The sequence below is a fragment of the Nipponia nippon genome, unplaced genomic scaffold (genome assembly GCF_047370975.1).
Source record: "Nipponia nippon isolate SJK-2023a ecotype South Korea unplaced genomic scaffold, ASM4737097v1 scaffold_7, whole genome shotgun sequence".
Taxonomy (NCBI): Eukaryota; Metazoa; Chordata; class Aves; order Pelecaniformes; family Threskiornithidae; genus Nipponia; species Nipponia nippon.
Window position 1 is genome coordinate 11,512,446 of NW_028262391.1, and position 22,933 is coordinate 11,535,378.

At 39.7% G+C, this 22,933-nt stretch overlaps 1 protein-coding gene and 1 pseudogene across 2 annotated transcripts in view; both read left to right on the forward strand.

Annotated features, from left to right (window-relative positions):
- Positions 1–20,386, forward strand: LOC104015708 (cytochrome P450 2J6-like; annotated as a pseudogene).
- The window catches only part of LOC104015639 (cytochrome P450 2J4), a 20,458-nt gene continuing 16,892 nt past the window's right edge, over positions 19,368–22,933 (forward strand). Inside the window, exon 1 of one of the 2 annotated variants that reach the window (XM_087739103.1) lies at positions 19,368–19,425. The gene's annotated coding sequence lies outside the window, so the exon portion shown is untranslated. Of the gene's footprint in view, positions 19,426–20,400; positions 20,441–22,933 lie in introns of those variants that run through there. The other variant, XM_087739104.1, reaches the window with a different exon arrangement.

Consider the following 22,933-nt stretch of genomic DNA (forward strand, 5'->3'; position numbering starts at 1 on the left):
ATGATAAGTGTAATTCTCATTTCCCTGGTTTTGTTTCTTCTGGGTGCGCAGTTCCTGAAATTGCAATGGAAAAGTTGTGGATATCCTCCTGGACCAACTCCATTTCCCATCACTGGAAGCATCTGGTGGATAAATTTTAGAGCTGATCATGGGAGCCTGAAAAAGGTATGCATTTGCAGGTGTGAACTAAAGAGCTATTGAGGCAAAAACTGTAAAAACTAGTGATGGCTGTTGATTGATAGGCTGATGTGGAAGCCAGAAGAACTTAATCCTGAGGGAAGGTGAATCATGGAAGTTAAATTAAGTGCCTAAACAAGTTAAGTAAAATCTGCAGAGAGTCTAATTCATGTGAAAGCTAATATGCGTGCAAGGTCAACAGAACTGAGGACAGTAATTTTGCCTCAAATAAGACTTCTGTTTTTGAGGGAGGCTTTTTGTCTTGAATAAAAAAAAAAGTGTTTCTTAGATTTCTCACCACAGGCACATACAGAAAATCTTCTAAAACAAGGTGTCTTGAATTCAGAAGATGTGAAAAGCACACCAGTATGTCTTCTGCTATCATGGTATGGGAACAAGATTGTATCCCATATGCAGCCAAAACCTTAGCTCCATTGTTTTCTGAAGTCCAGTCTGAGAATTGCTCCTTGCAGATGAGCTAAGGATGTAAATGATGGTGAAAGGAAGGAACTGATGAGAAGAATTAGATCTATGCTATGCATGTTAATACATGTTCTTTCAGTGCTCAACATCCTCCACTGAGCCAAAACTTCACAAAAGAATCCAATGTGTTGATATATTTTTCAAGTTGCAACCTTTCCTTAGGTGCTAAGTGCAACCAGCATGTCGGGGGTACCTGGCTGCAGCTGGAGAATGTTGGCTTCAGGAAAAGAGAACTTAAAAGACCTTGATGACAAACTTTTCTGATGGGTATGTGTTCATCACTGTGGAAGGACAGAGCTGTACGGTTTCTTTGCCTAGTCAGGGACTTCGTCCTTGCTGAACACCCGCAGGGTTGCCTGAGAGCAGTCCCAAAGCAGAGGTGGGATCTGTGCTCAGATGCCTCAGCTGGCAGTACTTCTGTATAAGAGGGGAAGAGGACCTGCCATTGAAACTTGAAATCTGCGGTACTAAAAGGAGAGTTACACCTGGAATATGTAATGTCAAGAAGTTCTAGTTGTTGGCTGAGGAAATGAAATATGGAGTTGAAAAATGTAATCAAGAATGGGCAGGTGAAGTTTCATGTGAAACCTAATATGGATCTGTGAACACTAAGACAGGGGCATTTTCCTGATGGTTAATATTGCAAAGGCAACCCAAGCCAAGTTTTAAAAAGGGGAAGAGCATCTACTCTTTTGTCAGTCACATTGCTGTGAATAGTGGGTTCCCAGAGAGAGCCCAGAACCTTACTGTGGTAAGCACTCTCACTGCAAAACAAAATCACCATCCCTTTTCAGTTCCTGAACCCCTGAGTGATGTCATGCTGGAAGAGAGCAGCCCATCATGTGTGCATTTTGGTTGATGTTTCTCCCATGGGTATTTTTTCTGGCATTGATCTAACCTACAGCTGGCAAATATCTATGGCAACATCTGCACCCTGTGGCAGGGTCACAAACCTATGGTGGTGCTGTATGGATTCCAAGCCACGAAAAACGGTCTCACCACCAACTCAGAGGACGTTTCCAGGCGACTACAGACCTATGTCTTCAACAGAATGGTAAATGGAAAGGGTAAGAGGTTCGTATCTGTGGAAGGACTTAATCCTTGACTTTCTTTGTTTCTTCTCATGTTTTCCTTACTGACAAGCCCTTAGTTCCCAATTCACCTGTTCTGTCTGCTCAGGGTGAATGATATAATTCTGCAGCATTACTCTAAGTTGTCTCTAAAGTCCCACTGTCACACATGTATTTCAGAATCTCATCAGAGCAGCAATATTTGTACCTAGCTAAGTCTTGCTTGTCCGTTCGTAGTGTTGTCTAACTGTGTGTCCTGATTTGAAATAATCTGGAGCTTGCAGCCTCCTCTGCAAGCTGCGGCTAAAGTAATTCTTTATGCTCCCAATTGTTTGTTTACAGCAAAGGCTGCTGTGAGGAAAGCATGTACAGAGCTGTGGAACAAGGTCTAGCCTTTTGGGAAGTCTGAAGGCACAGGAAGGTCACTGGAGCTTTAAATGTATTAGGCAGACTGTAGGTGCAACATATGCTTGTTCAGAGCTTCTTATTGCGCTATCATTTACCTCAGACACTGCTGAATTGCGGTGGATGGAGAATAAAGAGGGTGCTGCATTTAAAACAGAAATCATTGAACTTGTTGCCACCAGCCTCTTACCTAAAGGATATAGAGCAGATGCCTTTATGCTCAGTCAGGCGTTGTTGCATGTGGACTGCAATCTGGAAAGCTTTAATTTATAATACTAGCTAATGTAAGTAGAGAAAAAACATCTTTAAGGAATAGAGATTATTAAGTCTGGGGCCATTTCAGTCCATTTGGAAGGGTCTTTATTGCCACCTTTTATCTGGGTGATGTGGAGTAAAGCAGCTGGGCTGTGACAAGCTGCCCTAGCACTAGCAATTTGTAGCAGGGATGGCTTTAACGTACAGCTGCAAGTTGGCAACTCTGCAACACAAATACCTGCCTGTTGGGTTGGCTCCTTTTCTGCTGGCCCAGGCTCCCAGGACAACAGAAGGAAGAGGGGAGAGTTATTCCAGACTGGTCAAGCAGCTGTCTCAGGGAGCAAGCTGGCTTTCCCAGGGGAAGCGTGGTCTAGACTGGTGGAGGGAAGGGATTCCCTGCCATGTGGACTAAACGGTTTATGCTGAGCTATCTGCTAGAACGCAGACTCGTGGCACAGGGGCCTGGGATTTCTTCCTGTCCCACAGTGAGACCTCTGGTCCTAGGAACCTGTTTGTAGGTTGGCTAAAGCCTGCTCTTCCTACTCTGGTTCTTGCTAGGCGTTTTTTGCCCTGGCTTCATTGTCTTTCCAGGAGGGGCCTGGACCAGGACGAGAGTTTGATATCTGGTGTAAACAGCCTGGTAAAAGCAGGATCCCCTAAAAGCCAGAGACTGTGTAGCACAGACAACGTGCTCAGAACCTGTTATCAACTCTAGCCATTGAAGAGTTTTTCTTTTTGAAGCACTACTAAGAGGGAGATGTGATGATCTCCAGAAGGTTTACGTAAGGTCAAGAAGCACAAGCATAGGAAATGCCCAGACCTGCCCAATGAGCTCTGCAGAAATCTCTGTTGGCTATGAGTAGCTTGGTGAGAGACACCATCATGTGTCCAGGCGGTAGAAAGCTGAACTTACTGTTTGCTGAGGAAAGCTATCTTTGCCACTCCTGCAGAGTTGACATGTGGCAACATCTGCAAGAACACAATGGGGATGTTGGCAAACATAGCTTACAAGTATTAATTGTATTAGAAGATGGTACAAGATAATAAATGAGATCTTGTCAGAGCTTGTCCATCAGCTGGGCTATAAGCCTTTCTATGTGAATAAGGGTTTAGATTAATTTCTGCTCCAAGCATGGGCAAATAGAAGGCAGCACCAACCCACACTGTCTTTGCAACTTGTAGCAGGCTGCTGGGTGGAGTTTCGAGTAATGACCACTGTTATTGGATGCTTCAGAAAGAATAGGACCAGTTTTGGAAGGGAGGTGTGTGAGTCCTGAGATCTGAGTGGGCTTTTTGCAGGGGTGGGAATATATTAACCAAGGTGGTTTCTCTGCCTCTAACAAAATACAATTAAAAGGACACTGCCCTGATGTAGCTCTCTTCTTTATGAGTGGCAGCATGATGAGAAGATGACTCTTAGTGTGTATGTCATTTATTATTATACAAACATTAACATGACATAAAATTGATTCTTGATGGCCGAAGAATCCTGGTCTTAAATGGTCTCATCTGGAAACATCAGAGACATTTTGGAATTGGAGCTCTCCAAAAACTGGGAACGGGGAATAATGGAAGGGAGCATGAGATACAAACCGAGGCCTGTTATCTGGCCAAGTTCTTCAGGGACAAAGATGGTATGCCATTGACAAGGTGCTTGGGAACTGTATTTGGGCTTTTGACGTAGCAGATAGTCTGCATGACTAGATTTAGAGTGCAATCAAAACTGTTTGTACAGTCAGACCTCAGCAGGGTGTATTTTGGTATCAACACCAAGATCAAGATTAAAAAAAAAAAAAAAGAAAAAGATAAAAGAAGGCAGACAAAACCCCAAGGCTGGGAGTTAAAGACCTGAGGCCTTCCTGTCCTCATTTTTGAATGAGGTTTATCTTTTGTTACAATTGCCAGTGGATTTTGGGTGTTTCAGTGTACCAGTCTAAATAGCATAGAGGACATCTATTATAAAATGTCATTGTGTTCTTGCTTCCAAAATAGCAAAGGAGATAAAGAAAGTACTTTGGAGATGAATGCTTATCTCTGTCTGCAGGAAGAGCAGTCGCCCCTTCCTTCCCCATTGTTCGTGCTGTCTCTGACCTGATCTGTGCTGTGGTTTTTGGACATTGTTTCTCTGGAAAGGACGAAACCTTCCGCCAGCTGATGGAAGCATACGATTGTATAGTGGCTTTTGGGAGCAGCTACCTTTACTATGTGAGAAAATGGCTTATTTAATATGCAAATTATTTGATTATTGAGCACACTATTGATTGCACTATTATGCAATATAATTATATTATTATATATATTATTATAGTTATTGCATTATTTAACACACATTAAATGCTGATAAAAATTCTGACTATGAATATGAACCACACCTGAAGTGCTTTGGGTTTGACATCATTCAATTATTATATTAATATTATATTAATAATCTTTATTAGAAATTCTCAGCAAAGGCGATGTGCTTGGGATGCTGAACTTTTCTGTAATGGAAACATCAGTATTGTTAAGGTGAAAAGGCAATACTCTTTGTATCAGAATAAGAGAGAATGATTTCTTCTGTATGTTAAGGTAATATATACAAATGTTTATTAATACTAAATTTATTAATGTTAACACATGTTAAATCTATCTGCAAAAGTGGATTCTTTTATTGGTGAATTAATAGGGCAAATAAAATTAAGTTATGCAGTAAGGATAGGAAAGAATCCAAGGTGGAAACTGTGTTTTCTTTAATTTGTGGTTTTAATGTGTGTTCACGTACTCAACACGTACCCAACATTTCTCTTTGATGCTACAGTATTTTTTCTCGGAGAAATTAATTCAGCAATTTAGCACCCAAAATGTCCATGCTGTCTCTCTGTAATAGCCTCGCTCATGTCGTGTAACTTACCGCATCTATGTTGAATGCTGGCTCCACAGATATGTGAAATTTTCCCAAGGGCTGCAGAGCACCTCCCAGGACCTGCACAGAAAGCATTATTTCCCTGTGATTTCATTCGTTCTTTCATAAGGCAGGAAATCAACAGCCACAGGGAAAGAGGAATAATAGATGAACCAGGAGATTTCATTGACTTTTACCTGGATCAGATAGAGAAAGTGAGTAATTTATGCTGTGTGTGACACAGATCCTATCCTAACGGCTTCCCTGCACCTTTCCTGCGGTTGTCTGTACATAGCAACATTATTACAGAGCTCTATAGATACAGTTTAAAAACTCTGCTGTCAAATTCAAATATGGACTTTGAATAGTTTGTTTAATAACTTGAACTTGTTTTAGAAGTATAAATTAATTACATTGGTTCTTTGTTATACTGTGGAACCCTTAGTGCAGTCTGGGCAGTGGGCAGTAGGGAGGACTTTGAAAAGGTGCAGATATTTGGATGGCTGTCTAATTCCAATTCTTTGTGTCTTAATATTTGCATTTATTATCTTTCTGCTTTTGTGTGCTTAGTGGTGCTGTATGATTATCATAACAATCTTAAAATGATGGCAGTCTCTGCTCTGAAAAAAGCATAAATCTTTTAAAATGATAACATATTATATATGCAATAGGTAGCTGAAATCAGCAAATGTGCAGAGAGTGGCAAGGGTGGGATAAAACTACTTTTTCTGATGTGGAAGTTAGCAGCAAGGCAACAAGTCACTCTAGAAGGCAGCATAACAGGACCTTAAACACGTGATGCTTTCAACAGCACCTGTAATTTAACAGTATAAATGTACTTATTTGAGGAAAATCTTTGCATAAATCTTTGTTTTACTAAATGCCTATATTATCTCCATCCTCTAGAAATACTGTTTGTTTAGGTACAGTGATTGCTGTCGGTCTCGGTGCTAACTGTTACACAGGTATACCCCATTTTACCTTACATTTGACACCTGTAGACTAAAAATATCCCCAGTTCTACATTTGATGAAGACAACACGGTGCAGTCTGTTTTTTACCTTTTCCTGTGTGGCTCAGAGACCACCGCCACCACTCTGTGTCGGGCTCTGCTCTATACGGTGGCTTATCCTGACATCCAAGGTCAGTTGTAGACACGCAAATGGGTATGTTTCAAGTAGAACAATTGTCTGTTACACAAATTTATTTTTTGGTTATGTTCAAGTTTTTTTGAAGATCAAGTTTTCTTTTCTTTTTTTTTTAAGATCACATTTTTGAGCTTTGCTTTTAAGAAGCCAGTAAAGTAGAAAATTTTCAGACAGATTTTTAAATAATTTCAGGGATATCCAGTTTCTGATACTGTATTTTGCCTTGTTGATTTTTGTCAGACTGTTTCAGTACTGTAAGCGTATAATGGAAGATACAGTCGGGCTGAAAATACTCGAGCTGAAATATGAGCTTGGGTTAAGGAAGAGTGACACTTTTCTGGTATCCAGAATGTGTAATAAGAATATGTTATTTGCACTCATTAACTGAGACAGCAGTTGTATTTCTGTATAAGAAGTGTATTTATTGTTACGTATGGGAATGTTAAAGAGAGAAGGAAGACAATAATGGGAAGACAAAAAGATGACTGGAAAATTCTAGACAAGGGCATAGTTGCACACTAGTTTCAAAATTTTTGAATGATTTGATACCGTGCTTTCAGAGGTGAATTGCTCAGCCAAGTACATGCTCTTGACTCTCAGGTTTAGAGCTAGAAATCCTTCTTTTCATGCTTTAGGTGCTAGAATGTTGGAAGAACAGAGCCCTGTGCACACATACCTTTCAAGGTCTAGTGAAATAAAAAGCAAACAAAACCTCTTAGATTACTAGCCTAATTTTTAAGCATGAAATTTGACCCTGAGCCCTCCAAGACTGTACAAGCTATGTTACTTACTGAAGCCTAAATAACAGCCAAAAGAGATTAACCGTCGGTGATGGTTTGGTAATATTATCCTGTTCTGGTTCTCAGCATTACATACATGTATCAGCTTGATACGATGGCTCCCTTGCAACGTGCTGATTAGTGTCCTGTGAGTCTGTATTTAGCTGAAGTAAAAATAATAGCCTGAGTAACTGAATTGATCTCTTAATAAGAAGTTTGTGTTTTATTTGCAGTTCGCTCCCCTTCCTTTAACTATGAAGCTCAGTAAATCTGAGCACAAGCTTGGGCTTGTGGAAAGATGATCTGAACGTAGAACCTATAAACTAGGAAATACCAGAGTGTAGTAAAATCATAACTAGATAGTTGTATAAATGTATTTACATTTTAAGATATGGTAAGTATAAATTATTTACATATTGTATTTTTTCTATCACTGCTATAATCCAAAAAGGAAATAAAAGCTCTGTTTCATGCACAACAGCGTTATTGTATCTATAATGGACTTTTTTTTTTTTTTTCAGAGCAACCATTGCAGAGGCATAGGCTCTACCTCCATAAAGGAAAAGCAACCCACAGCTCCCAAATGGGGTTCCTCAGTTGAATGCCAGCGCTTGTGAAAGAAGCTTACAAAGACAGTTGTATATCATCTTTACTCCTGCTGCAGGCAATGCAGCGGGAATTAGCTGAGAGGCAGCTGGAGGCGGTGAAGAAATTTTGCTTTCTTCTTGCTCATGAAGACCTTGCAGCCCCACTTACCCATGCAGCTGCATAGGGAGCGTGTGGACACTTAGGTGTTATGCCATTATAACCATCAAACTCTTGTTTCCCAGTGACAGATTAGAGTCTTTTTTTTTTTTATGTGCTCTAGGCACAAGATTAAAAGGTCCGGCCATCTCCCAAAGAGCTTATGATTTAAACCATGAGGGAAAAACCAAAATATTAAAGGAATAGCGGAGAACATCAGAATCAAGCAATAATATGAGGAGAGTGAAGGAGCAGTGCACGTGGTTGATGCATGTGATGGCTCATGATGAGCCTGAACTTTTCAGTCATCCCACTGGCCTTGGGTGTGTAGCCAGCCCTCAGGAAATTTTTTTTTATTTCTCTGTTCTTGGAAGAGGCTTTTTATGAAACCAGTACTGCCGGCAGGGATTTTTGTCGCAGCAACTGTCATGGCACAAGGAGGCATATAATTAACACGCATTTTATATCCCTTGAAGAGCCGATGATTGTCAGATTTGTAGCTGCAATATAATGGAATGATGTCATATATGCTTGAAAAGAAGAACACTTCATTCTCTGGGATGGGGAAGTAGAATAAAGTGATAAGGAGGGAAGGACTGAGAGGCACAGAAGCTTCAACATCTTTTTCTCTTTCTAGGGAGGTACCCGCAAAGCAAGATAAAGTGGATCTATCCTCTGTCTGTATAGCAGATTTTCAGAAACAACGTAGCCTTGTAAATCAGAAGTGGAATGTTAACAGTAAGTGTGCTGCTGGTATTTTTTGTGGTGTCTCTGCTGTTTATGCAGTTTCTGAAATTGCAATGGATGTGAAGATGGTTTCCTCCTGGACAAACTCCATACCCCTTCTTCAGAAATCCATTGCAGATGAACTTCCAAATTCATCATGAGATCCTTAAAAAAGTATGTATTTTCAGGCAACTAATCAATGGACTCATAAGCTGATTGAAAAGTAAATGTGAGTGTTTAACATAGTATTATTTTGAGTGCTAGGGAGGGATTTATTCTAAATAGTATAAATGTGAATATAGGTGGGGATCATTAAAATACCTCTTTCTTGGTATGAAAATTTCCAGCTTACTCTGAAACATGTCGTTAAAACCTTATGTGCAGATGAACAAAACAATACTGATGATAATATTCTTGTCTTATACATAGGAAAAAGATACATTTTAGAGTGGAGTCTTTAATTCTGTGCAGTCTTTTGCATGTCTGTGTATTGACTGTTGTTACACTGGCAGTCTCTAAATATCTCATGAAATAACTACTGAGTGCATATGTGTTGCCAGTATTGAAAGGGTGAATTTTTTTATACTTATTCAACAGATTTTTCAAAAGATCTTAGAATAAATTTTTTTTCTGACATACAATTTGGTCAGATTTTCACAAGAGACTTCAGTCTGCTGAGCCTGACTGAGCTTTTAAGTAGCTGAACTAATTCATTGTGTGCCTACGCTCAAACTCTTTTCTAAGTCCAGTTGTAATGCACAGCACTTCTAGAATTTGTATCCTAGTGTTTTATATTCCTTATATGTATATATAAAATATTTAACATTTAATAGCACCTCACTTTCATTCTTTGTTCTCAGCCTTCCTGTTCCCTGGTTCTGCCCTGTCCTGCCAGTTCTCTTCTCCCAAGTTGTCTATTTCAAGGCAAAGTAGTATGACTCCACAGCATAAAATTATAGCCAGTGCATGTCTGTTGTGTTTTCTTCTATTTCTGACCTCTCAAACCTGAAGAGCAGTATTGCTCATCCCAAGATTTCAAAAGCCATGAATTAGTCCTTCCAAAAATGAAACTAAACACAAATGTGCAAGCATGTGCATATAAATTTTTGCTCAGCCTGCATATCTGTTCCTTCTTGTTTGCTCCCAGGCAGCAAAATTTTGTACTCCTCTAATCCTGCAGTTCTTGGGTTGTTTTGGTAACTGCCCACTCTTCTCGGCCTACTCTGCCCCACAGACTTGTTACTTGGATCTACGCACTGTTGCACTTCCCTCAGCCTTTTACTTTTCCAGCTCCCGATTCTCCAGCTGGGGAAAGGACCGTCCTGCCTACTTCTAGTGGTGTCTGTGTGCATGGCATTGTGGACACAAGGCTATCACAGCCGAGCTGGAGAGGAGAGGGGGGTTCCTGCTTTACCCACCTCCTCAGCTGCTTTTGCTACACTCGATACTCAAAGGGGAATCTGTAGATGGTTCACGTAAAACTCATGAGCTAATGTTTTCTTCTTACAAACACGTAAGAATTCATCTGCAATGAGTTTGAGTTGTAAGACATGCAATAAATAACATCACAGACATTGGCAATATTGGCTGTCTGACATTTTAGGAACATCTTGATCTTTAGTAAACGAGACTTTAGATAGAAACCTGACTTCAAGCTATATTATATGTAAGAATAGATTTGATGTTGTCTTCTCAAGGTCAGTCACCCCTGGGGCATCTGCCAAGGGAAAAGATCTGGTTTGTCTTGTTTGATTTAAATGTACTGGTTCTCACCCACGTTGTTCTGATGCTGCTTTGTTCCACAGATGGCCAAAATTCATGGTAATGTCTTCACCTTATGGGTTTCAAACATTCCTATAGTTGCCCTGCAAGGGTTTCAGGCAGTGAAGGAAGGTCTGACCGTCCATGCTGAAGACATTGCTGCAAGGCCAACAAGCAGTGCCTTTCACATTTTGACTCATGGAAATGCTAATTATTGTTTCACAAATTCTTTTTGTGTGTTCTAACCCTGGTTTTGGAAACTGATTTAGAGCCTTGAAGTCCTTAATTTACGGTGGAAAAAAGGTTAATATTTTAATGAGTTTTTATGAAACATTTCTTTTTTTGATTCTGTCGGGATAATAATGGCAGAATATAGCTATTGTAAGAGTTTCTATACAGGGAACAGATGGCTAAACCAGAAGAAGAAAGGAGAGGAAAGACAAATGTTGCTGGACCACTGGCAAAAATTTGAAAAAATGAGAATGAAAGAGAAGCTTCTTTGATGTATTAACTGTACCAATTAATTAATTTATAAAGCATTAACAGCATTAGTTCATTATGATCCGAGGTGCTATGTTCTCTAATGGTTGTCTCTGGAAGCAACAGAGGCATTTTGGACTTGCAACAATGAGGAAAATGGGAGTAGGGAAAAAAGTCCAGGAGTATTCACTACAAGAGGAGGCCTGTCGCCTGGCGGAATACTTACAGAAAACAAACAGTATGTGACTCAGTATGCAGGTCACTCTGTGCAATGTGTGATTTTGCTGAAGGATGGGACACCTGAAACTATTTGATTACAAAAATGGATTTAAAGCGTATGTGCAGAGCTGAGTCTCAAAGGTCTGTATCGTATGATCTGCAAGAGACATTTCCTTGCAGAAGTGCTACATGTGAAACCCCACAGTATGAGCTTAGAACTGAGACTCCATGGTCCCTGTCTGTTAGTGTTATTACTTCTTAGTCAGTTTTACATTACCCCTGGTCACAGAACGAGGGTAACAGCAAACAGTAACAAAATAAGTGTCGCAACACCCATATCCCTCTGCAGAAAAGAGAAACAAGGCACGAAATATTAAAAGCTTTGGCCAAGGCTGCACAACCCTATGGCTCGGCTCTGGCAAGTGCAGTGGAAAAAGCTCACCTCACACAGCTTGTGGTAGCCTCCTCGGGAAGAGAGGACGTTTGTTCAGATTGTGCTGCTGAATAAGGGGGTGAATCTATAGGTATGCTCTATTATTCAGGTGTAAAGGGCATGAGCAAAGAATAGAAGGTGGTTCTCTTTTCAATTCAGCTCCTTATTCACACAATGTCTCAGCTGACCTTTTCTGTACCCTGGTTATTGCCAAACACGAGATCTTCCAACGCCAAGATTCTATGCAATCTGGGTGTTTTTATAACTACTACTAGTAATTCCATTCCCACCAGCAATCTTGCCTTTTTTTAACCAGCAGTGTTTTCAGATGTCTGAAGTTACTTTTTACTCATGCCTTTTACCAATAAATTGCAATTTGCCATCCAGCGATCTAACTAATGTCTAAAGTATTTACAAATTGTTACCGACTCTCCTTTCGGTGGGAAAAGCAGGAACAGTAAGTGTTAATGGTGAATGGTGTTCACTGTGCTTACAGGAAAACCTCCGGACCCCACTGTGCCAGTTGTTCGTACCGTCTCAAATGTGATTTGTTCTGTGATTTTTTTTTTTTTTTTTTTTTTTGGACATTGCTTCTCTAAAGAAGATGAAAATTTTCACTGCTTGATGGAATCCATTGATACTGTCACAGCATTTGGCAACAGCATCTCTCTTTTTGTGAAGAAAATGATTTGTTTGTTTACTTTATATAGATAGACAATGAAAAAGGCAACTTGCTTGTTACTTTTATAACAAAAATAAATACTAGTGCACCTGGAATACACATCAGAGCAGTACTTCCAGATACCTAGTTCAAAACTTGTTTCAATTGCTTATGCTTCATCATAGCACAGAAATTTCCCATGTCTGGTGGACAGGGATGGGAACACATAGGCTTGCTACATGTTTGGGAGATGTACAAAGGACTTTCTTGCAAAAGTGCTCCCTGTACAACTCCAGCGTTTGCAACTATAACTGAAACTCAGTAGTAAAAGACAGGTAAAAATATCTGAAAAGCTCTGAAATAGGCTTATCTTAAATTCTGTCTGACAAAGTGGCTTTCTTGACTATATGAAGTCATATGACTGTCAACAAATGTCAAGAGTAATATGGGTCTTTACTACTTCCTTCACTACTGTTAGCTAACTTCATAGAAACTTAAGTAAAGCAACTGTTTTGCACAAAAGTAACATATAATGAAATTGCTTAATGGTAGCTTTTTGCTGTTGTTTTGGCAGCAATACCTGTACCACCTCCAGATGTCCTTACGAGAACTCAGTAATACAGGCTGGAGGTCACTCTCCATTAGCTGCCAGGTGATATTTGTCTCCATGCAAGACAGCAGCTCCTAACTTCACATCTGGTCCACTGGACAGAGAAAATTGCTGTCTTGCTTCCGTGTGAAGCTGTGACTGCAGCTGCAAAAACAGTGGAACGGTCTGCCTCAAACAAGGGCAGTTTTATCATTAACCATTTATGAACGGGAATCACAATACTGTATACAGTCAAGAAGTCAATTTACCAATGTACAAGGCAGCCTGCTTCTGCAGAACGTGCTAGAACTCATCCGGCTTTGTATCTTGCATGATTTCCACCATCTCTTACTAACTGGAAACTGCTGTAATCAAGGTCCTAGAGAATTTGAGGACCAATTTGACACTTTTGGTAAATAAAATAAACCAAAACTGCTTATGATTTTTTTCTCCCAGAAGATGCAGATGGAATGATTCCTAAGCTATCTTCTAATCAGGGTGAACACAGGATCAGATATTTCCAAACTGCTCTCAGGTATTTATGTAAGTTTTTCTTAAAAACTCTTAATAGTATGTCCACAGCTAACAAAAACATTCTAGTCCAATGTTTCATTCTGTCCTGCTCTCCACAGTGCTTTCACAGTGATGTACAATCCCTTAATGACGGTCTGTACTAATCCGTTTTCCTGGTAAGTGGACAGGTAGTTTTAAGCAAACCTATGCAGTAGGATGAAGCAGGAATAGAAGCCAGGAATCTGAATAGGTTTGTGGGAAGATAAATCTTTGTAATGCAGCTGCCGTTTAAATAGGTGAGCCCAAGAGTTATGACCTAAGGCATAATTTAAGCTTCAGTAATTCTGTAAACTGGAAGGACATGGTGCAATCTGTAAAAGGGGAAAAAAGAAAGGGAAAGGAAGTAAAGGAATGGAATTAGTGTAAAAAGGGTTTCGTTTCTTTTCTGTTGAGATGTGGTTTTATAATGGTATAAGTGCAAGAATGTGAATAGGTTTAGAACAATGAATAAACAGTAGGGAATCCACATGGCTCTGTATTTCTACTTCATTAAGTTGTTTTGCATATTGCACAGATGTGACATATTTGCTTCTTATCTATGAGAAGGCATATCTGAGGAAAATCCCCATGCATTCAGTATCCTATAGTAAGAAAATAAGCCTGGGTTTGGATATTTCTATTTTGAGTTAGCAGATGTGTCAAGGAAGCCAGCCTGGATCTGGTTTTTTACTGATGAGATAGAAATGATACGTACGTTGGATAAACTGAGAGCAGGGACATGTTTTATATGAGGCCCTTGATACTGAAGTTCAGCCTAGCAAAGAACTGGGGTACAGAGGAACTTCATTTATTCTTTGTGCATCACAATGGAAAACTTATAGCATAAAACTAAGAGAAATTCTGCTCCAGGGAAAAATGGGATTAAGAAAGGCTTTAATGAATCATGGGATAAGCACTATCCCTTCAATATAATGGTGAAGATGCAGTCATCAGAGTCTTTCATTTGCTTTTTCTACTACCCAAAAGCCTGTATTAGGATTCAAATATAGTTTGCTAATGTCAGTAACACCACATATCTAAAATATCTTTTATAGGTATGTTTTATAGGTATATAGGAAATGTTTCCCTGTCTTGTGAGCCATTTCCTAGCACCGTTTAAACAGACTATGTATGTCCAGCATAAATTTTGTGAACACTACTAGCAAAGGAACTTGAAAGCCACAAAGAAAAAGGAAAACCAGGTGAAAATCAAGATTTTTATTGATTACTATTTGGATGAAATAGATAAAGTCAGTATCTCTGAACTCTCATCACACTCCACTAACAACAAGGGGTTTTAGCTGCTCCTTTGATTATAATGATGTCTAATATAAATTTAGAGATATACAGTTTCTCAATAGAAAAGCTTAGAGGTAGATGAATTAAAAAAAGCTGACACTAAGACATGGCAGGAGGAGGATGAAGTAATAATGCAAGTAGATTTACAGGTAGATTATACATGACCACAATAACAGATCTGCATATGGTTAAGGTACAACTAGAAAGGACTTGTTATGACGGGATTTGCAGCAGGAGTAGAAAACATGTACAATTAGTAACTTTGTCATGGCTGAAGAACAAAATGTGTATGTGGATAGGATAAATTGACAAATGTACTGGAGAATATTAGAATATCTTCATATTATTCAGAAAGTTTAATTTTCTACCCCCCCCTTTTTTTTCTCATTTTGGATTGTATCAGTAAATATTCCTGTCATGCAAGGTGGTTTACTTCTTTTTTGTGTGACATAACTTGATCTTTACAATTCATATCTGCAGGCTGAAGGAGATGCTGATGCTACTTACGATGAAGAAAACTGGACTCAGACTATTTTTGACCTCTTTCTGGCAGATACAGAAACTACAGCCACCACTTTACATTGGGCGTTGCTCTATATGGTGGTTTATCCTGATATTCAAGGTAAGCACACCCAGATGGTTTTCCAACCTTTTAGAGATTATACGTGTTCAAATAGTAGTACAGCTTGTTCAAAGAATAGTGGAGGAACTAATTATTAGGGTATGCATCAGGTGAACTGCATGTATCTGTATCCTTTGTAACATACAGGCCAGTCATTTTGGGTTTTGTTTTTAAGACATCTATACAGAACACAGGGTGTGGTTCATCTGATCAGGTGGAGGAGTCTGGTTGCGGATGAGATAAATTGCACCATTGCCCCTCCACTGACAGTAATGATTAGACTTCTGCTGAGAGCAAAGTGCAGTCATCAGGTCAACCCATGACTGCTACTCTTTGATGTGCTGGCTTCTTTGCAGCAGAAATAATTTCAATATGTGTGGTTATTCCGTGAAGCTTAAAACTTCACGCATAGATATCTACATATAAATAGATATAAAAAAAGATTGGGGTGAGTGGCTTGAAGCTATATGCCTTTAATAATGATATTCACAGAAGAAAGATATAGGTTGGCAGAGTAAAATAAGTGAAAAGGAAGAGTCAGAATGTATAGGATTGAACGGATTAAAAGGTATACAAATCACTTAGGAGGCATCATATTTGAGAGTTTAAGCTGGATACCAGGCACAGCAGGAGGCTGGCAAGAAGAAAATGGTGGAAGTGGTAAGGAGAAAGGATCTTCCATTGTTGTTACCTAAGAGCTCTTCAAAAGACCTAAAATTTGAGAGTGGATTGCACTTACTGAATTTTCACAATATGATCTTTCATCCTCTCAGAATATATTAAAAGAGTCTTAAGTTTCCTGATGCATAAGGTCAATCTAATTGCATCGATAAAGGCTGTAGTATTAATCAGACCATTTCAGCTCAGAAATTAATCAGAAATTACCATTTCAGCTCAGATTGTAAGTAAAAAAAAAAAAAAAAAAAAGCCCTTGAGAAAAGTTAATTTGTGTAAATGCTTCCCAAGGCAGGTAATTATAGAATAGCAATTAGGCTATCTGTAGATGACAAGCAAAATCTATGTGGTTCTGAGTGAAGAACAATCCTTCCTCAGTTACTAAACTGGTCTCCTAATACATGATTAATATTTCATTTTCCAGTTGATTCCCTGCCTGTAAAAATAAATATTAATAAAAGTCTTTTTATAAATTACCTCAGAGCAGTAAATGTAATAGGAACCTAAATATTCTTATAGAATGACTTTGTCTGCTACCATTATTTTTAAAGTCTTACTTGGGTATGCAACCTATAAACAACTTTGGTGTCAAATTTTATCCAGGTCATCTGTATGGGAATTTGAAGGCATTCTTATTTTATAAAATATCTTTTTCATCTTGTTGGATGTTATTCTTACTGTAAAAAGCAATAGGAAAAATGATGAGTATAGAGTTTATAGATTGTTCATTGTATATATAAAGCTGAATATTCCTCCTTAGAGAAATTCCAAAAGGAACTGGATGCTGTTCTGGGTTGTTCCCATTTAATTTGCTAGGAGGACAGGAAAAAGTTGCCCTGTACAAATGCTGTAATTCACGAGATCCAGCGATACAGTAATATAATCTTAATTGCACTTCCCAGGCAGAGCATGAAGGACATGGAGCTGCTGGGATTTCCTGTTCCAAAGGTACAAATATGCTGCATATTTGAATATCTGATGTCTGGTACACTTGTAACAGTTTTTAAAACTGATTTAATGTAACTTTTTTACAACTCACCTCAGCTAGTGATTCCCAAACACTGTCCTTTTTTAGTTTATTTTGATTTAATTGCTCATTTAGTTGGAAAGCAACTGTGATTGAGAACTGCCAGTATCAGTAGGTCTTTGGTACATTAGATGCATTTAGAAAGACTTTTGAGGGTTTTCCTGATTGGGGACATGAACTCTTTTGTCCTACCTGTTCTAGCAGTGCCCCTAAGCTATGACTGTCTCTAAGGTTGGCCTTTTGCAAGAAAATGTGCACTTTGCCCTAACTATTAGTAGGTTCTTAGATCATTATTTCTGTTGACAGAAAACTTGTGAATGGTGACTAGAAATAAACATATTAATTTCCAGCAATCTCAGGTCTGTCCCTTGTCAAAATGGCTTATCAGCTGGTGTACAGAGGCCATTCAAAAATGGAAAAAAGGTTTTACTGAAAAACTTGGAAATTTGAAATTATTTTCATATCACAAGCTTTTACATTTTTTCAGTTAAAAGCTTTTTTTCAGTTTTGTAACTGAAAGGTACATTAGGGCTTGTTTCTAAATATTTTCCCATCACTGCTTTTAATGTAGTTTCCTTTTCATTCCTTTTTTCTGGATCTGCTCAAAGCAACTCTAGCTTTGCAGAAATTATTGTGTAACAAAGGGAAAAATTAAACCAATACTCATGATATTCTGTACCTCAAAAGCTGAATAAGTAATAAAAATACTCAGTGACAACAGGAAAAAGAAAAGCAACACATTTTAACAATATGGACATTATAAAATCCTAACCATTTATTTTATTGGACTTATTGGCAGCAAGTAATAAAGGAAAGGAAGTCACAACATTCTCAAAAGTTTAAACTTCTTATGAAATGTTTTAAAGCTTGATGTCATTTTTGAGAAAATGAGACTTTAAATTCCTTGCTCCTTTGTCATTATTCACTTATCTGATGCACATGAACAATAAGACAGAACTGAAGCCGCTGCTCCTTTTTTCAGAGCACTATAATTTTATCGAATATTGACTCTGTTCTGTCTGATCCTGGAAAATGGGAGACATCTGATCAGTTCAACCCAGGCCACTTTCTGGATAAAGACGGAAATTTTGTAAACAGAGAAGCATTCTTACTGTTTTCAATAGGTATGTGCACTGAACAGGGATTTATTTACTCCATGTGATAACAACTTAAGATCTATTCATTCTCCAACATAACTGGGAAGCCATCTACAAACAGGTGTATAAACCATTCCACTGTTTTAAAGATCTCCAGGAAGAGGGAAGCCCAATTGTATGTGGAAAAGATTGGAAGAGAAGGAATGACACATAGAAAAGTTTCTCTTGGAAGACAGATCCAGTTTCTCTTGGAGGAGAGATCCAGTTATCAAAACAGTAGCAGCAACACGCGTAGTACTAGCAAGACTGTAAATGTAAACTATGCAACCCTGGTGATCATTTCTATAATGCCTTACTACCTGCTGTACATATATATGAAACCTTTTGGTGGAAATACAAGCAGCCTTTCAGTTCTGAATCATTAAATGACAAAGTCAGTTAAGAGAAAAGAACAATGTCTGTGGAAAACAAGCAAACAAAAAACCCAAGCAGGTTAGAAAGGGAGGTTTGATAGAAATCCTTTGGTTGATTGCCTTTTCTGTCTTTTCACAGGGCACTGTGTGTGTATTGGGGAGCTGTTGGCAAGCTCTTTATTGTCTTTTCCACCCTGTTACAGGCATTCACACTCACTCTCCCAGAAGAACTGAAAGAAGTCAATACAAAGCTTGGTTTTGGGAGCACAATGAAGCCACCTCCCTACCAGCTCTATGCCATTCCTTGGTAGGAAATGGTGCCCCACAGATTCAGGGAAGGCTTACTCTGCAAGATTGTTGCTGCATGTGAATTCCTTTTTATGTGTCCTAAGATTTTTGCTTTCCTCTTGATTTGATTAGTCACTACCCTGAAAGATGCTTTTCAGACAGTTGCATCCTGAGGATTGTACCGACAGAGAGATAATCTTTCGTTCTTGTTTTCTATTTGGAAAATCTTGGTAAATTTCTCCTGATGTGTAACAAATAAAGACACTAGGGGAAGAATTAGAATTGGGCCTTGTTTATTGCTAACTGGAAAGAGGATTTGCAGAGAAAGAGCTTGAAGCAAAGTCTGTAAATTAGAAGTCTTATAATTAAAGATCTGTGCATTCTTTCTCATAAGCCACAGTTGCATTTGTGGAGATAGGCTTAGAGGTCTTTCAATCTGTCTCAGGATATTAGTAATTATGAAGAAAATGGAGCCTATGCAACCTCATAAATACGTTTTCCATCAAATAAAGTAAGATGAATGCCATGCCTCAGATCTAAAACAACCCACAGTCGTGTTTCTTTTCCAGTGTGAGAGAACCATATTCCAGGCTAGCTCCAGCTGCACCACCGGTTAAAGTGTCTACTAAGCTCAAAAACAAGTAAGGTTTGAAGCTATCAAGCGTCAACAAATTAGTTTTTTCCCAACACCCTGGTTCCTTCCAGAACCTCTGCCTCCTCTTCTTCCCCATGTTTGTCTCACCTCTCCAAAGCGTTCTGTTATCTTTACAGTCTTTATCATCTTTCCAACCTACCTCATTTTCTCATTTATCCTAACTTTTTTTCACTTCATTTTTGTTCTTGAGTCAAGGCTGTCCCTTGACTCTTCTTCCACCAGAAGATGTCATGCAGTTTCACAAGTTATTAAAGAGAATAAGGTCACCCCCACTGTTCTAGAAGGACTGTTACAAGTGGCTAAAAGTACAGTTTTGAGCCCAGTCTCTAGACAAGTTTTTGGGGTCATTTGAGAATTAGTAAGATTTTAATTTCAGGTTCTTTTTAATATGCCTTGGATGTTTGAGCCTTAAGGATCTGAATAGATTACAAAATATTCCTGGGTAAACTAGAATCTAATCCTGCAGTGTCACCCAATATGAGGTAAAAACATATCTGCATACTCTTACGCTGTAGTAATCTGTGGTTAAGTGTCTGGTCATACTTTCTAGGGAAAACCACACATGCCAGATTAAATGCAAACATTCCAGAGCACGAAACTCAGCTTTGAATGCGCTTGCTATGCAAGCCGTGTGTAGTGAGTGGCTCCAAAGGAAGCTCCGCTCCCCTTTTAGAAAGGAGAGAAGGTGAAATGCCTCCTTAGGGAGGAGAGTGGGAAATACCACTATTCCAGCTCTCTTCATCCCTTTTCTAGGGCTAAGAGACAAACCCAGGAAAGAAATAATCTAAATGACAGTCTTGATTTTCCTGGGGTACACCCTTTCAAGTGTGGCTTCCCTCGTGTTTTCTGGTGCCTGCTGAAGGAGAGAGCAGCCAACTGAACTTGCTATAATAAACATGGTAGCTTTGTCTTTCTGCCTTCAGGAGCTGATGCTAATTGTAGAAGAGCGCAGAGCAGAGAGGGACTAACAGCTTAAGGTGACTACACACCCCGCTTTTCCTGTAAGTAGTGTGAGTTTCTGAGAGGGGATGCAGTCCCCACCAAGCAAAAAAAAAGATGGAGGACAGGTGTGGAGCAGACATATATATAAAAGGGTACTAGTCATCCTATTCTCCACAGATCACTCTACCCTCCTTTCCTTGCTTCTATCTCACTTTCAAAATCCACTTCAAGTGTTCTCTTGCTTCATCTGCCTTTCTGCTTTCAATTTTTGCTGCCAGTTTGGCTGCATTTGGCTTCACTCTTTGCCACAAAGGCTGGTGTGAAATAAGGTTTCGGAGGACCACACACACTTTATGTATGTCGTAGTGAATCCAGGTAGGGCTGAAGTACCTTGTGATAATTTCCAAACACATATGAAATTGGTTCATAAAATAACAAGATCTCTTTACTAATTGCCTTCAGAGGAAGCTCTAGCCAATTTCTTTGAACTTGGTAGAGAGCTCAACTCTGAACTGATGCACAAAAAGACTCTTAAGAGAGGAAAAACACATCTTTAGCCTCTCCTGTCTCCTAATGTAGCTGCTTGCTCGTTCAGCCCCTTTCCATTTAATGTGCTTTTTTACACCTGTGTTTCCAACTCGCCTGCACATTCCCCCATTCATTTTCTTCCTTATCCAATGTCCTCCATCTCCAAGTTTTTCTTTGGATATCGTCTAGTCCTGTGCTGTCTGCTGTTCCTTCTTATGCTTTCCTCACTGAAATCTCTCCACCTATTCTTCTCATCTCACCTCACCTCACTCCCATCTGTTGTAACATATATTTGGCAGATGTTCCATCTTCTTTCTGATTCTCTCTTGTATGCTCTTTCTGATTTTACTCCTTTTCCTACACTATGCAGTTGTTTGTCTTTCCCTATTCTGTAGGTTTCTTAAATTACATGCAGAGTAGCCATAGTTACGTTCCCTAACAGCATTGCTTTGTATGCATTAAAATAAAAAGCTGATAATGACAGTATGGATTGCAGCCACTTCACCTCCACAAGCAGAAGATACAGGGGAATAATGTCATCATTGAAGAAAGCAGCCTGAGGCTTTATTGTCACTAACAGCAGTAAGAAAATACCATTTTGAAAAAGGAGTGGTTGTCAGAAAGCTTAAGAAAAAAAGACATAGTGGATAAGTGCCAGCTTCTCCCTTCCTCTCTGTGGTAGGTCACTGCTGATGGCGTCGCCAACTGCAGACACTTTGTTGTGAAAATGCGTTTAGTTTTGGAGAATGTAATCAGCATCAGAGTATCACCGTTTCTGCACACGAAACAAAAATCACTCAGTTCTTGTTTCTTGGTTTTCTGAATCTCAACTGATGCTCCCAGGATCTTCCGTGTTCCCGGTGTTAGATGAGTCCCTGCAGCTGATGCTTCATCATTTAGGAAACACGTTGTGTCGGGAAGGTTTGGGCTGCATGCTGCAATGTCTGGATTCTGCTAAAAGGCTTGAAAAAGTTTACTACTTAAAAATCATCACTGGGGATGAGTTATTGTGTGTTATACACATAGTCAAAGGAGCTGTGCCATCCTAGAGAAATATCTGGGAAAAATTAAGTGGACCCCAATGTTTCAGAGTTTCACACTTGAAAATCTGGCAGAAACAAAGAGCTCCGGAGAAACTGGACGTCTAAGATGGATATTGGAATTTAAACTGAAGCTTTGTTGCCTGCCATAGAAATATAATGTTAAAACATATATATTCTATTTAAGTCCTAGATTGTTACCTGGTGGAGAGAAAGATGGGAATTTAATGTGGTTCCTCAGGAAGAGAGAGGCGGTGCTGGGTAAAGAGGAGATACAGGGAAAGTCCAGCTGAGTCCAGAGAGAAATCTGGTCTTTGACCAGTGTGAAGGAGGAAGGCAGAGGGGCTGGGTGATGTGATGCCACTGGCCGCCTCGTGCTGTGGTAGGGAAGCCATTTTAGGAGCCAGCCGGCCCTGAGAGAAGGCTGTGGCTGCCATCTTGAGTGGGCAGCAGGGAGGCAACTTGGCCATCACAGGCAAATGTTGCAGAAAGATCTGGGGGAAAAAAGCCCCTGGACTGGCGCCTAGAAAAAACCTGAGGGGAAGGCAGGCTGCTGTTTCACAGGGGAATGGTTTACAGAACTGTGTTATGCAGCCCTTTGGAGGGAACCGCACGCCTCCTCACAGAGCAGCTTCCCACAATGGCTGCCTCACATGGGGTGAAGGAGGGCTGGGGCTTGGGGGTGCCTCCTGCCCACTCCCTTCTCCAGCATGGCGGTGACTGCAAGTGCCAATCTGCTTTCTGTTCAGCTCCGTTTCTTGCCCTTTTATTTTTCCCTGGCTGCTCCTGCCCATATGGTGTGCCCCCATTTTAGATGGGGAAGGAGGACATGCCTTGGCATCGTGGAGGGACGCAGGGGGCCAAAGTCTGGAAAAGACGGGAAATCTTCTTCTTCCCTCAGGAAAACACCACCAGGAAAAAGGTTTTAAAGCCTCCTGAAGTGGCCAGAGCATGAGAGGAGACATGGATCTCCTTATCAGAGGA